The 15,742-nt window shown below is 40.5% G+C and overlaps 1 non-coding gene across 1 annotated transcript; it reads left to right on the plus strand.

Annotated features, from left to right (window-relative positions):
• Positions 1-2,727: 2,727 nt before the first annotated feature.
• Trnas-cga (transfer RNA serine (anticodon CGA)) lies at positions 2,728-2,802 on the plus strand. Its single transcript has one exon. It is a non-coding gene; the product is annotated as a tRNA-Ser (tRNA).
• The last annotated feature ends 12,940 nt before the right edge of the window (positions 2,803-15,742 follow it).

Below are 15,742 nucleotides of genomic sequence, written 5' to 3' on the forward strand. Positions count from 1 at the left end.
CACATGTTGATTGTGAAAATTTACAATTTGATTACGTTGGAATGAAGCCTCATCCGTAAAGAGAACATTTGCACTGAAATGAGGATTGACACATTGCTGGATGAAGCATTGGCAGAAGTGTAGCCGTGGTGGCCAATCAGCTGCTGATAGTGCCTGCACACGCTGTATATGGTACGGAAACAACTGGTTCTCCCGTAGCACTCTCCATAAGGTGACGTGGTCAACGTTACCTTGTACAGCAGCAACTTGTCTGACGCTGACATTAGGGTTATCGTCAACTGCACGAAGAATTGCCTCATCCATTGCAGGTGTCTTCGTCGTTGTAGGTATTCCCCAGTCGCGAGTCATAGGCTGGAATGTTGCGTGCTTCCTAAGATGCCGAGCAATTGCTTCGAACGTCTTCCTGTGGGGACACCCTCGTTCTGAAAATCTGTCTCGATACAAACGTACCGCGCCACGGCTATTGCCCCGTGCTAATCCATACATCAAATGGGCATCTGCCAACTCCGCATTTGTAAATATTGCACTGACTGCAAAACCACGTTCGTGATGAACACTAACTTGTTGATTCTACGTACTGATGAGCTTGATGCTAGTACTGTAGAACAATGAGTCGCATGTCAACACAAGCACCGAAGTCAACATTACCTTCCTTCAATTGGGCCAACTGGTGGTGAATCGAGGAAGTACAGTACATAGTGACGAAACTAAAATGAGCTCTAACATGGAAATTAAGCGTTTCCGGACACATGTCCACATAACATCTTTTCTTTATTTATGTGTGAGGAATGTTTCCTGAAAGTTTGGCCGTACCTTTTTGTAACATCCTGTATAGTATTTAAAATGACAAAGTTTTTCTTGCCATAATTGCGGAGTCATCTATTGATACGTCTGCTAGGTTCAGACCACAGCTGCGTTCTCTAGTAACAATGGTGCGTCTTTCCACGTGCAGCCCCACGGGGCGAAACTGATGTCACGCTGCCGCCTTCAATAACTGTGAACTTTTTCGTTGATAGAATACCTCCAAGTAAGACCCTCACGGAACGGTATCTGTCCTTACTGGCACAATCAGTAATATTATCAGGCGCTACTTGGCCTCTGCCTTTTGGTATGGACTCGTCCAATCATTCTAAAAGAAGGGGTTCCGCTGCTGCCATCTACCCAGTATTTTTGGTTTGCTACACATTTCGTATCCGTCTGGCAGACATCGTACTTTCCTGAAGTGGTGGCTGCGCATGCCCCCATTGACATGCATTTCTCGATCACTACCACCCCACTCCGGTCACTGGCGGAGCCAGCTCGCTTCCATCACTTTTGAATTAAGATTTATAGTATGAATATCCCTTGATCCGCTATTCTAGTAAAATTATATATAAAACTAAATATTCTTATATTTTCTCAGTGCTCTTTAATTAAATTAACGTATCCAATCATGCACGTGGAGTACAATGAACGTGGGCAGTGGACAGCTATACCACTGCCACTTCTCACATTCTCAGCAAAATACTCAGGGCAGCGTTCAGGCACATATAAAGTTGTTGGAAGACGAAGAAATACATATACAACCACATCTATAACGAACCAGACTCGGTCTTCAATGACAAACTAGATTTAAGAAACCAAGTGTACCAACAGGATTTCATCTAACTCCTACGATTTTGTATTGATGGACAGAATATCTATAGTACCATAGTTGGTGAAAGTAGTCAATAGAAACGGCCAAAGAAATACTGCCCAAAAAATGAAAAAAAATTGTTTCAATGTAACCATTGCTATGATTTTCAAAAGCGATAAAATATAAATAAATGTATATCTTTTACCAGGATATTTTTGTAATAATAGACGTCATAGACGTAGAGGTATTCTGTTTCTGTACTGTTTTATTCTTTGTCACAGACAATAAAATCACTACCTGATATAATGTCAAACGTAAACTTATGAATGCACCGTCTAGTCTTTAGCTATGCTCATTGTTCAATCTGATACACATTAATGAGGCAGATACCTGCGCTGTAGAGTAATTGCAAAACTTTTCTTCAAGTATGTAAACTCTGGATGCAATGTAACAGCTCATGTAAACCATAAAATCACGAATATCATGTTATATTACAGTAAAGAGAAATGCGACAGATCTTTGCTGCTGGCTTGTGGCTGGTTACAGATTTTTCTTTATTGCTATTTAAGAAAATAGCGCTGCCTTTTACAAATATATATATAGGGAAAACTGTGGTATATCTGTAGAGGGCCTCAGACAGTATGATCATTTCAACCATATAAGAAGAGTAAAACATGATCTGGAAGAGGGCACCAAACTACATACAAACGGAAATTACTGTTTCCAATATATAAAGCGCCAGATTTCTCAAGAGCACTATCAAACTGGAATTGGGAAGAAGTATGTGGAGAGTGCAGGCAATGACTTTCTAAGATCAGTGCACTGTTGAAAGTGAATTTTCAGTAGACATTAACAACAGTACCAATATCAGGAGCAAAGTCGACTAAACATAAGTATTACGAAGTCTCGACATATATTTAAGTATATCAGTTCCACAAAAGAAAAGAAGAACACAGTTAGAGCCTCAGGCTGTGGCTAAGCCATGTCTCCGCTATATCCTCTCTTTCAGGAGTGCTAGTTCTGCAAGGTTCGCAGAAGAGCTTCTGTAAAGTTTGGAAGGTTGGAGACGAGATACTGGCAGAAGTAAAGCTGTGAGTACCGGGCGTGAGTCGTGCTTCGGTAGCTCAGTTGGAAGAGCGCTTGCCCGCGAAAGGCAAAGGTCCCGAGTTCGAGTCTCGGTCGGGCAAACAGTTTTAATCTGCCAAGAAGTTTCAATTTAATTTTTTTTGTATATTAAAAACTGTGAGTACTATAATATAAGCATTGTCGAAAATGTCCGAGAATTACACACTGTTCCTGTGTACGTTCAGTTATTAGTTACTGAGTCAGTTATTAGGCATCAAATACACAAAACAGGCAAACAGTTATCAAACTGGAGATAACGTGTGTAAGAATTAGTACCATGTCAGTAATTGCTCCTGTCTAAAAAACCAGTTTAAAAAGTTTCTGGTTCTATCTGGTCCATCTCTAGGACAGTAACCAATGAATTATTCACATTTAAATACATGTTTGTAACTATTACATTGAAAACACTGTCGATGAACATGGCGCATTAGCGAAGATTAACTTACATTTATCAAGAAAAAATAGAACAGAAGCCGGAATAATTTTTTCTAGCCGTGAACCAAAGGATAAAACAAATTTATCAGGGAGAACAAAGAGATAAGCATAAGCAAAATTCTGAAATTGTCGTTCGTAGTCACCTTTTAAATAATTCATAACACGCTGTTGAGAATTATTTAGGTAATACTAAATGATAAAATGAGTGCATAATGAAACATGTGTATCGTTATACAAAATACGTTCATTGAACGAATCATTTCACTGAAAAATAATTGGTTCAAGATCTGGAACAGTCAATATGTATCTCTATATATCTCCCTGTGGTCAAGGTTTACTTTATTATGGATTGAAGCTGACTCCGTTTTCCAGTGCGACAGACGGAAGCTAAATGTAACTGTAAGTCGGAAGTACAGCAGTCTCTCTCTCTCTCTCTCTCTCTCTCTCTCTCTCTCTCTGTGTGTGTGTGTGTGTGTGTGTGTGTGTGTGTCTGTGTGTGTGTATATGTGTGTGTGTGTGTGTGTGTGTGTGCAGTGTGGGTATTAGCTGATGAGATGTGCAAGAATAGAGTAATATTAGCTTTGGCATTAGAGGTTGAGTTGTTCGCAATGATATATGTTCTAAAGATCACTACACACAATGTAAAAATGCTTGCAAAAGTAGACATGTAAGTAATTACATGTCTACACGTTTTTTTGTCACTTATTATTCATTCTAACTCTTGTAACTGATGTGTATAGTGTAAATGACAACTGACCTCTAAATAGTTAACTAAACTATTATGTACTTCTTATGCAACAGAATCTCGTGCTTTTGTCAGACTTTGTTTTCATTTGGTCTCGTCTTAAGAGTCTCTCAACCCAAATAATATACTGCTTCTTAAATAATTACTTGTTCAATTGTAGTACCTTGCTCAAAATATTCTGCAAAATTCCTGAGTAATTTGAATGGTTTATTTGTCACTTTGTACAATAATATTTTCACAACAACGAAAAACTGCATACAAACAAGATGCTTTTTTTCCTTAAAAGTCGCGATCTACGAAGTGAAAACAATTATTACTTTAATTTGCATGAAATATAAAATGTAACATACAACATTACATCATGTCTAGTTTTACATACTACAATAGTTACTATAATTTATTTACCACCCCTCTATGAAAGTAACTAACTTATACATTATTCACTGAAAACTTTATCTTAATACATTGTGTGCTCCACATTATAGCCAACATCTTTAATCAGTTACGTGTTACAATGATGTGTTCATAACGTCTGTGATCATCTTGTAGGACAATGTGAAGCGGTTACCATCCAACATAAATACTTTTATTGTTTAAATAAATTGGCTGATGGATATTAGGAGAAACCGACTACGTTACTTGGCAGGATTCTCGATGACTATAGAATGTCTACGAAAAGCAAAGCTTCTACGAAATGTACAGGAAAATTGCGCCTGCTTAGGGATTCCAAATTATCATGTTATAACAGGTAACTTCAAGTCTACGCCAAGAAAGGTGTCTCTAGTGGAACAACGTACCAGAGAATTGATTAAGTAAGTGATTTTGTAGATAGTCGGAGAAATACTTCTAATATCTCGGAGAAATATGCTTATAAAAGTTTTGAAACTCTTTTCGAAACCAATATTCACCTATTACCCACATACCTCTCCTGTAGCTGTAGGGAAGAGGCAGTCGTATGGGTTCTTTCCAAGATCCTTGAACTGCGGTAACGGGGAATGAATACGTTTTGATAGACCACGTTGCTGACATTGTACTGTTTGCCTCTAGTGCGAATAAACTTCAACAGAAAGTGGACGTATTTAATAAAGCCCTTTCGAAGACAGACTTCCAAATCAACTGAAATAACGAATGAGTCTGTGCATCCTCAGCCGTGGTAGTACATTTTGTAGCAAGTACTCCATTTTGAATTAGATTTATTAAAGGACTACTGGTTTCTTGGTGTTCTGGCACATCAAGAGATGTATATCTGAACAACAAGAAATAAACAGACCAAATATTGAAAAAGAGGCACCAAAGCGAATGTATCACTGAGGAAAAAGGAGAAGGATTACCAGAAAGTCAGCGCAACACTGTGCCACAGCAGGGAGCTGCAGCATCCGTTCGCCACACCACACATGTGGTGCGAGGCAGTGAAGCCAAGTGTACATTGTGTACCGCACACACTTCGTTGCACCGCCTCACCCCGAGCATGCAGAGTGGCTGATGATTACTATTATTCAGCTAGGTAGCTCTGTGTTGTGCTGGTTTTTTGTTCAGCGTTCTGCTTGTTCCCTCGATGAAACATTACTTTCCCTCTGGTGTCTCACTTTAGCATAGACGCGTCCTTGTTACACGGCATTGGACGTATTATGTCATCCAACTTTTTATGCGCTGACTATGAAGGTTGGGCCTTCTACATCGTCCGTTATGTTTTTACCATTAATTAATGTTTATAAGTACACTAGTGTCTTTTATCTTTTTTCTTATTGAGGTTCTTGTGGCCCTGGAATTACGTACATGTATAGGGGTTCAGTCACTATCATTGGGTATATCTTGTCGTTTAGATTTGTCCAAGTTTTTATTCATTGACTATCTTCCCTATGAACTTCACGTTTTTAATCAAGCAGGGTTCATCATGTTTTAACATGTGCAGAGGAAGTTTGCAATCAGTGTATATTACAGTTTTTGGGCTGTGGTGGTGAGAGATTAATTTGGAAAGTGAAAAATATTTAAAAATTAAGGATTATTCAGTGAGAAGTGAAAAGCTGTATGTTGAAAATGAGTGAGAGAGCATAAAAAACAAGTGAACGAGAAAATAGTGTTTTAAAGTTTTATACGTAGATGCAGTCATGAGCACAATGAGAATGTAGTAAAATTAAGTGGGATTTGTAGCCAAGTGAACAGTCTGGAGAAGAGCCGAAGTTCTTTGCCAGATCCTAAGAGATGAGACTGTGGATGATGAGTGAATGGGCTGGTATACGACATCTGAAAACATGCTGGAACCACATGTACGCTATAACTGAAGACGAATACGTTGAACACATCTGGGAGAGGCTTTTATTTAGCAGAGGACATTGTCACGATGATAATGATGATGGTGATATAACCATTTTCTACAGTGATAAGCGCACATTGCTTATGTGTTATTACTGTTTTGTGCCACAAGAGGCGTTCACTCTGTGTTGACAGTTGGATAGTCACAGTTATACCTACCATACCAGTGGTACACAATACATAACTGAGAAGGTAAGGTTACTGTCAAGATCGTTTGCTGTCAGTAAAAACAATCCTGATTTGAGGCTTCCTCTAAGCGTAGAAAACTTTCATTGTCTTTGCAATTTTCACTTTGTGAATATTTACTTAGAAACCTCCTTGCTGTTAGATTCTTCTGCTATGACGAGCTGTGACAAAAATATGAAGTAGGAAAGTGCTTCTTGTTATGGGTCAGGCCAACTAATACAGCAATAAATTAAATTTGTAGTTAATATGTGTTATTCAGCGAAGACCGAACTGACCCAGTACAATTAGGTATGTGGCGGCAGCAGAAACAGCAGACACCAACAGCCTTCTGTCAATGGGTAGCAGTCCAGATGCAGTGAAACATATTGCCGGCCCACGCTTTATCTGCCGTAAGAAGGCCTCCACCTGAGGAACTGTTTCTTCAATTCCCACAGCTCGGCGGAGCAGCAACGATGCCTGCACCTCTTCGTCTTCCAGTATGGAACAAGACACCGTCAGTGCAACCAGGTCGAACAAATGATGAACCAGCCAACACAAAGAGTAACTCGTGGATGGAGAGATTATCATACGTTCTGCCTGGTTTTGTGCCTCCGACACTACGAGCAGCTCGTAACCGCTATAAATGATGCCGACAACACTGTACATCAGGTGGAAGGTGACCGCCGGTGACACGTGCTCCTGCAGCAGCTCTGCTGCACGCTGCAACACCAGGTGGACGTGCTGCAGACGCCGCAGCCGCGCAGCCAGGTCTCCGCCATTTCCTCTCTTCCGCCAGCCCATTAGCAGCTGAGACAACCTTGGCCGTCCAACACACGACAACGACTCCAACAGCTGACCGTTCAAAGTTCTGAAGCGTGACCACAGCTCCAGCACTGAACAGACAAATTGAGAAGTCAGCATGATGGAGCAGAACATATTGTATGACGATATTAACTGGGTTGTAGTGAACCCCCTGTATCTGTTGCCGAGAGTTATCTGTGTTGCGACTACAGTGCTTCCTGCAATTATCGTAAGAATGGTCACAATATAATGTCCTAATTTCTTTGAAGTGTAAACACTATTTGGAGATAGCACACTGTCAACACAGTGCAGTGCTTCTAGGAAACTGCTGAAATATTTCAATTTGTTCAGTGAACACATAAAAAAAGCGCAGCAGAAACGGAGATAATAAACAGTTTTCATCAGGAAGTCAGTGAATACTATTTCCTTCGAAATACTACTGTAGTGGTTTTCAAACGCAATGTAAAAATCTATAATAAATGTACTGCAACTCAGCAAGAACCAAAGTGATGATGTTGTCAGGAATATTCGTAACCTCTCTGGCAGTATTTTTCTGCAGTTCATCTGTATACAACAACTTGGAGCAATTCCCATAAACTGCCAAAGCCTGTAAATCACTGCTCTGCACAAGCAGAATTTTATATGTATCATCTTAGAATTAAATGTTATTTTTTTCAACCACAGATCATAAAAAGTTCGCCCATACAACTCTGAAAAAGTATTTAATTTCCCACTATTCTCTTGTAGAGCTTCCCAGTTGGAGGCATTGTGTACATGGCAACTGTCTCTTCCATTGGATACGAACACTGAAGACATGAAAATCTAGCTGATAAGGAACTGCTTCATCAGCATGTAAGGCCTCGATGAAATGGAATTTTCGTAATACCTCAACTTTTTAAGCTGATCACTTTTGTGTCATGACAATAGCCCACTTACTTTAATTACTAAATTTTGATACCATTGAGTTATGTGTTAGTGTGTGGCAGTTATGGAAAAACAATCGTTCAAAAGCAGTCACAGTTATTACTGAGATGGAGAGATTACCAGATAATATTTTCTAATACAGAGCTTCTAACTTAATTGTCTTCCACTTCAATAAAATCGGTGTTAAAACTGGGTTGTAAGAAAAAGAGCGAAAGATCAATATCTGCATTGTTAAGCAAAGTAATGAAGACACAAAGTCAAACGCCATTAACAAGTTGTGAGACTACATACAATCAATTTTACAGCTGCTTTTTGTAATGCAACGGATGCAAATATGTTGTGAATAGTCTTTGTAGAAATTTTGTCATATACCTAGTCTATTGAAGTACATCACTTTACTCTGTCAGATATGTTGAAACCTTCCCGTATCCACTATATCTCTTGTTACGCAACCTTCCCTTAGGATTTATATCTCTTCCTTACTATAACAAACGAAATCTTCCCTTTGAAATTAATTCTTTTTCTCAATAATAATAATTTCAATCTTCGCATACAAATTTAAATGCTGCTTATTAAAAGTGATTTGCTGATTATTTCGACAAAAGATAGAATGTATCGTCGTCGTCGTGGCTCTCAGTCGTTACCTGCAATAACCCAGAACTGTTCCTTACTTCTTTACTGTTACTGGATCGCCATCTGACTGCTACATCGAACTGCAACTTGAATATACTTATTCTGTTTTAGTATACTCTATTAGCTGCTGGTGGGCTGTCATAATAAGTGGCTGTATTTATTACCAAAGCTGACTTAATCTTTAATAGCAAAGCTGACGTTATTCTTTAATTAATTTGACTGAAGTTACGTAATTCATAGTTAAACTTTTTCTTGACAACAATAAAATTTTGCAAAGTTTTACGTTGCTGGTTTTTGGGGTTTATTATAATCAGTAATGCAATATGGCTCACAAAAATTAATTATTTTCTGAAAACGATTCTTCAAATATTTACTGGTGGTAATGAAGTGATTTTACAAACGTTCAAATAGGACTTACTTTTTACCATAATCTTACAACTAGCATTTCGCAAACATACCTTCAGTAGTCTTGAGTTTCTCACAAAAAAAAACAATAATATTACTTCCTCTTATGATAATATGATAGTAGTTAGCGGATGTCTCTGTACATCCGTTTATAATCTGTTGTAAATCATAGCTGGTGGCTGGCAGGCTCACCGCTCCTCTCAACCTTTCGCTTCAGACCTGCTACCGACTCGCTTCGCATCTCGCTTACTAGAGTTGTGGCGATTCGTGAATGAGTCGTTCAAATGAACGACTCTAAATAAAGAATCGTAAGAATCGAAACGTGATACTGACGAATCGTCGTTCAAAAGAATCGAAAGAACAATTGCGTGTTTCCGAGTCGTGACGATTCAAAGTTCCAACGATTCATCGATTCTTAGTACCATGGAGGTATACCTCCATGCTTAGTACGCTATGCTTCGAACGCAACTTCCGAATTATGCCGATTCGTGCCGAATGATTACGACCACCAGATGACAGTGATGCGTGTGAAGAAAGGAAGCTCGGAACGAAAAAACGAAGTTCGTGGGCCGTAATACTAATCGTGAAAACCAAGCTGACACTCGGCGGTGTCGCCTTCTCACGTAAATAGTAGTGACAGCGACAAGTTCTTAGACAAATTAAAAGCAAAATACCTATGCTTTGTATTTAGAAGAAATGAAAGATAAGCTAAATTTTCTTGTGGGAGCGCTGTCAGCTGCGTTATGAATTACAAGGTGATGTGGACTTGGAAAGACATCTTAGCACCGAAAAACATAGGATGATATGAGCCAAACCACGTCTGCCTCACTGCTAGATTTTGTTGCTATAAAACAGACGTCTGTAGTTAGATCAAGCCACACGACCAAACTGGCATACCACGTAATTTCTCACCACCTTTCGCACAAATCGACTCCTCTTTCCTGGCATACTGAAATAAAACAATAGATGTAATCAAATCAAACGTGACCTTTCATCAATTAAGGTATTACACGTATAAATCGAGAATCACACTTGTAACGTCATATGCATGTTTACTCATAAATAAACTATTTCTGACATGTCTTATCATGACACAGTTTGATTCTAACCCCATTAACAATTTCAGACATGTCCTGCCATCTGTGAGTAAGATGTAGAACTTTTTGCATTCCGTAAGAATCGTGCCGTCGCAGACTAGAATGAATCGTGAAAGAATCGTAAACGAATCGTAGGAATCGATTCGCAATCTGAATTGAATCGTAGGAATCGAATCGGGAAAAAGAATCGTGTTGCCCAGCTCTATCGCTTACTACTGACTTCCTACGAACGCTTAAGTGCGGTCTCTCCCTCCAACAATGCTCTCTGGTGTAGACAATTCCTGCTACCATTACAAAATGTATCATTGCGCTCTCTTTCCCGCTCTTTTTTTTAAAATGTATACTTTGGTGCAGACATTCCCTGCTACCACAATTATTTCCAAAATGATAGATATTAATTATTCCGACTTAATCCTATTCAAAAATATAAAAATCTTTCATAAATTGTGGTTTGACAATAGACAATAGAAATATATAAGTCTTACAATGTGATACGCCCGCTAAACTCGCTGGGCAGAACAGGTAATAGGATTGTGGAAAGGGCCAAAGGTTGAGACCAGTTACTCCTTCTCATTGTCATCTATTGTAACTTAATAACCGTTACATGCAGAGCGGTACATAGCTAGACGTTTACCAAATGCAACTCTTTCACGGCTGAAGGCTTCCTAACAAGAAATCTTAACAAATCAACAATATAAAAATCCAATTAAGATAGCAATGAAATACTTGAAAGGCTGAGGGCCACAATTAAATTTCAAAATTTTAGAATATATTACCATAGACTTTTAAAGGCAGAAAGCCAGAATGTTTAACGAGAAGAAACTTAAATATCAACAAGATTAAAAAGAAATTTAAGAGGCAAATCAAATAAAAAAACGTATCGTGGCTACGTGGAAATCCTTAAGGCTAAGCAGATAGAACATACATATGCAAGGTGCAATACCAATGGCTGAAGGCCACAATTAAGATTAAAAATTTTGAAATATACTACCATAATCTTTTAAAGGCAGAAGGCCGCAATGTTTGAACTTGAAAGATAATTTTAAAAATTAATTGTGCAAAATTTTAAGAAAATTAAAAAAATAACCATAAGCCTTGAATTTAAAGTAGCTGATAACAGATAATTAAATACGGTTGGTTCTCAGAAGCCGCCAGGGAGGTCGGTCTGCCCTCGTTCACTTAGGCGAGACAGGTGGTGAGCCAACTATACTTGATCCGTGGGAACCCAACCAGGAGAGAGCCATGGACCGACTAACACAACGACATGCTTCCTGTCAATCAGTACATGAGAACTCAAAGCGGAAATGTTACAAAAGTGATAATCCACAATGGAATATGTATTAGCTGTCAAAATTACACACCATGCTGAACACCAAAAATGACTCTGAGCACTATGGGACTTAACATCTGAGGTCATCAGTCCCCTAGAACTTAGAACTACTTAAATCCAACTAACTTAAGGACATCACAAACATCCATGCCGGAGGCAGTATTCGAACATGCGACCGTAGCGGTCGCGTGGTTCCAGACTGAAGCGCCTAGAACCGCTTGGCCACTCGGGCCGGCTGTTGAACATCGACAACATGTGAGGAACGGATGCTGCCTGAAATTAAGTTAGTGCCCAGGGCAGGTAACCAGAACACTAAAGGCCACAACACATAAAATTCCACTGGTGCACTCAAATTGTGGTGCACCAAAGTAGTCCATTGCACCGTATGGTGGCTAAATTTCAGTAGAAACACTTGGTGTTGTTCACAGGAAAACCTCGACAACAGCAAACCTTCGAAGCGAACCACTACAACATGAATCGACTTTGACGTCCTGTGTCGGTGAACCACGAAGCTCGTAGCGATCGGACAGCTCCACACACGGCCCGACACTGCGCAGGGGCTGACAGTGGCACCTGTCGACTGCACCGCGCGGAGATAACTTCCCTCGTCCGCAACACCCGACCGACTGCCTCAGAATGCCGACAACATTTAAAATAGCCGTCAGTGCAACTAGCACCAACTACACACACCTCTTGACAAACACTTGCACGAAAAAACAGTAACTAAGTACGGACAAACACACATCGGGAGACTATGCACGCACACACAAACGACTCATGAACGATCGGCTACCCAAAACGCTTCGTCACGTTGGACAACCGACCGTCGATCCACCAAGACCGTGGTCCGGCTCAAGTGATGTGTGGCGGCAATAGTCGGGCGAGCCATGTCGACTCAGACCTCACTGCTGTTCCAACCCGACTGCACTAGTACCGCATTGCAGCTTCTCATCTGGCGGGTCCAGACCGCTTTCCAGACGCGTTCCAACCGACTGGCAGACCCGAACTCGCAATCCGAACTGCCCTGATGGCACCTAGCTACTGACTGCACGACAGACGAAAGTAATAACAGTCGAATAAAGATACTACCAGAGGGGATATAGTGACACGCGCTGCTAGCGCCAATTACGGTGAGGCGAGGCAGCACGTCAGCGACAATAGTAATTAAAATTAACGTAGTGAGGTGGAAGTACGTTAAAAACAGGGTGTAAAATACATGATGGCGGGAACATGAGCCACGCACGGAATATGGAAGAGGAGAAAATGTGAGTACCATTGTCAAGGTTTAGTTTAGTTACAGTCTGTAATTGGAACAGCAACATATCAGTTAGAAATAATAACTTTCGATACTGACGTATTCAAAAAAATGGTTCAAATGACTCTGAGCACAATGGAACCTAACTTCTAAGGTCATAAGTCCCCTAGAACTTAGAACTACTTAAAACAAACTAACCTAAGGACATCACACACATACATGCCCGAGGCAGGACTCGAACCTGCCACCGTAACGGTCGTGCGGTTCCAGAGTGTAACGCCGAGAACCGCACGCCCACCATTGCCGGCACGTATTCACAAGACACCTCTCCATAGTCATTACATGTTTCAACCAACACTAGTCTCAGTTGCAGTCTTCAACAGTCTTCAGTCTTACATTAAATGTATTCGCAGTTGCGAATATGGATAACCATCAGCTCTACAATGCAATGATGACAATCTGAGCAGTTCTCTTATGTTGTTCGCAGATGATGCTGTAGTTTACCGCCTAGTAAGGTCATCCGAAGACCAGTATCAGTTGCAAAGCGATTTAGAAAAGATTGCTGTATGGTATGGCAGGTGACAGTTGACGCTAAATAACAAAAAGTGTGAGGTGATCCACATGAGTTCCAAAAGAAATCCGTTGAAATTCGATTACTCGATAAATAGTACAGTTGTCAAGGCTGTTAATTCAACTAAGTACCTGGGTGTTAAAGTTACGAACAACTTTAGTTGGAAAGACCACATAGATAATATTGCGGGGGAGGCGAGCCAAAGGTTGCGTTTCATTGGCAGGACACTTAGAAGATGCAACAAGTCTACTAAAACGACAGCTTACACTACACTCGTTCGTCCTCTGTTAGGATATTGCTGCGCTGTGTGGGATCCTTACCAGGTGGGATTGACGGAGGACATCGAAAGGGTGCAAAAAAGGGCAGCTCGTTTTGTATTATCACGTAATAGGGGAGAGGGCGTGGCAGATATGATGCGCGAGTTGGGATGGAAGTCATTAAAGCAAACACGTTTTTCGTCGTGGCGAGATCTATTTACGAAATTTCAGTCACCAACTTTCTCCTCCGAATGCGAAAATATTTTGTTGAGCCCAACCTACATAGGTAGGAATGGTCATGAAAATAAAATAAGAGAAATCAGAGCTCGAACAGAAAGGTTTAGGTGTTCGTTTTTTCCGCGCGCTGTTCGGGAGTGGAATGGTAGAGAGATAGTATGATTGTGGGTCGATGAACATTCTGCCAAGTACTTAAATGTGAATTGCAGAGTAATCATGTAGATCTAGATGTAGATGAAAATTTGTGCTGGGCTGGGACTCGAACCCGGATTTCCCGTAACTGCGAGCGGTCGTCTTACCATTTGCCTATCCGAGTGCGACCAGAAGGCAAACCCCAACCTCCATACATTTTCAAGCATGAGTCTACAACCAGCCCTAGCGCATGCATGCGTGTTCGAAGAAATGCTGCATAACACTTCTGAAAAACACAAGCACTGCAGTGTCATATTTATCTGCTGGTAATGGTTGGTTGGTTGGTTTTGGGGATGGAGACCAGACAGCGAGGTCATCGGTCTCATCGGATTAGGGAAGGACGGGGAAGGAAGTCGGCCGTGCCCTTTGAAAGGAACTATCCCGGCATTTGCCTGGAGCGATTTAGGGAAATCGCGGAAAACCTAAATCAGGATGGCCGGTAATGCCGCTGGTAATGAGCAAGTGATTTTCAATTTAAATGTCACTCATGTAAGAGAGTGTACACAAAGAATATACGAGTGCAGGTTACAGACACATGGTTGACGACGTATGGGTCTGGACGTGAGTCGTGCTTAGACTAATGGCAAGGCAACTGCTCGCGATAAGTGATAAATCCGGGTCCGAGTCTTGGTCTGGCACAAATTTTCACTGTCGTCACTACATAATACAGCAGATGGTTGTACATATTCGCAAATGCGAATACTTCTGATGTATTTCTGGAACATATCCTTTCAGCGAAGTTCTTTAACGTTTTATAATTTCTGTTGTAATAATACCCGTACAAGAATGAGATTTATATTTGGCTTTAATTTTGCTGTGATGGGTATTGCTCTAAAAATGCCTTGTCGAACTGCAGATAACTATTTAATCTGACGCACATGTAAACTCCGTCAAACAGTTATACAACAAAAGATCATTTTTTCGTGATCAGTTAAGTGGTCGGTAGCACACAATCGAAGTTCTTAAAGAACATAAATGAATGGTGAGTTCCATTTTTTAATCAAGAAACGTGTAACTTTGTGCCCACCACCTTTAATTCTGTTTCAGTTATTGTTTCTTTTAATTTATCCGCAAATGCAGCAACAAGTATTTCCAAATTTTGATATCTTTCCTTACGCGTTGCATACAGTACCTGGACTTCCCAAACCACTTCACTTTCATGCGCCGCTCGTTGTCTCGCGGTAACGTTCTCGCTTCCTGAGCACGGGATCCCGGGTTCGATTCCCGGCGGGAACAGGCATTGTCACCTGCCACGAGATGAGTCGGTGTTGTTGTGTGTTCATCATCATCATTCATCGCCATTACGGTCAGAACAAGAAACGGCAAACCACCTCCATTATTAACTTGCCTAATACGGCGATGGGTGTCTCCCGCATCGTTCCTCTACGCTCTGTCAGGTAGCATGGGACTTCATATCCATTGCCTTTTTTTCAGTATTTAACCATGTTTTTTCTTGCAGTGTAATTTATGTTCAGTTACCCTTTACTTCCAATATCGTAAAGATTCAAGACAAATTGTCGATTGTTTCTATACATTCTTCCATAACTCAGGAATATTTCTCTCCATTACAGCCAGCTATTTCTTTAACAATTCTCTTTCTTTAACTCCCGGTTCTCTTCATCTTACTTTTTGCTTTTTCTAA

The sequence above is a fragment of the Schistocerca gregaria genome, chromosome 2, assembly GCF_023897955.1.
Source record: "Schistocerca gregaria isolate iqSchGreg1 chromosome 2, iqSchGreg1.2, whole genome shotgun sequence".
NCBI lineage: Eukaryota > Metazoa > Arthropoda > Insecta > Orthoptera > Acrididae > Schistocerca > Schistocerca gregaria.